The sequence below is a fragment of the Gossypium hirsutum genome, chromosome A13, assembly GCF_007990345.1.
Source record: "Gossypium hirsutum isolate 1008001.06 chromosome A13, Gossypium_hirsutum_v2.1, whole genome shotgun sequence".
NCBI classification, from domain to species: Eukaryota; Viridiplantae; Streptophyta; class Magnoliopsida; order Malvales; family Malvaceae; genus Gossypium; species Gossypium hirsutum.
This window is the reverse complement of record NC_053436.1, coordinates 41,876,993-41,877,972: the sequence shown is the minus strand read 5'-3', so window position 1 is coordinate 41,877,972 and position 980 is coordinate 41,876,993. Positions and strand designations below refer to the sequence as shown.

General features: G+C 38.7%; 1 non-coding gene across 1 annotated transcript; it reads left to right on the top strand.

Annotated features, from left to right (window-relative positions):
• Nucleotides 1-531: 531 nt before the first annotated feature.
• On the top strand, nt 532-637 carry LOC121212855 (small nucleolar RNA R71). Its single transcript, XR_005908227.1, has one exon. It is a non-coding gene; the product is annotated as a small nucleolar RNA R71 (small nucleolar RNA).
• The last annotated feature ends 343 nt before the right edge of the window (nt 638-980 follow it).

Genomic DNA, 980 nt, shown 5'->3' with positions numbered 1-980 from the left:
TTCTTTTCCTGTTGATAGAGTTGTTGTTGAAAACCCGGAGGCTGTTGTAGTCTTTGATTTCCTTGACTGCACCACGCGAAATTGGGATGGTTCCTCCAACCTGCATTATAAGTGTTACTATATGGGTTATTTTGGGATCTAGAGTTATTGTTACCCTTATATTGGACTTGTTCCTCCTTGATGCTAGGGTTGAAGGGTTGATACTCTGTGCATGCTCCTCCTCCATTCATCTCACACCTCATTACTGGATGTACCTGAGGAGAACCAAGTAAACCATCAATCTTTTTATTTAGAAGTTCTACCTGGTTTGACAGCATAGTAACCGAATTGACGTTATAAACGCTTGCTCTTTTAGTTGGCTTAGTCCTCATGACTTGCCACTGATAGTTATTCAGTGACATCTCTTCAATAAATTCATAAGCTTCTTCAAGTGTTTTGTTGTTGAAGGTTCCCCCGGCTGCTGCATCAATCATTTGCCTTGTTGAGGGATTCACACCATTGTAGAATGTTTGAACTTGCAACCATAGAGGTAATCCATGGTGAGGACACCTTTGTAGTAGGTCCTTGTATCTCACCCATGCATCGTAAAGAGTTTCTAAGTACATCTGCACAAATGAAGAGATATCATTATGTAATTTGGCTGTTTTAGCCAGCGAGAAATATTTTAATAGAAATTTTTCGGTCATTTGTTCCCAAGTAGTAATTGACCCTTGTGGTAACGAGTTCAACCACTGTTTAGCTTTGTTCCTCAATGAAAAATGGAATAACTGAAGACGAATGGCATCATCAGAAATGCCCTTAATTTTAAATGTATCGCAGAATTCCAGGAAATTTGCCAAGTGAGTGTTTGGATCCTCATCCTGCAAACCATCAAACTGAACAAATTGTTGTATCATTTGAATAGTGTTAGGTTTTAGTTCAAAATTATTTGTAGCAATAGCAGACCTAACTATACTTGACTCAGTTCCTGTTAAAGTAGG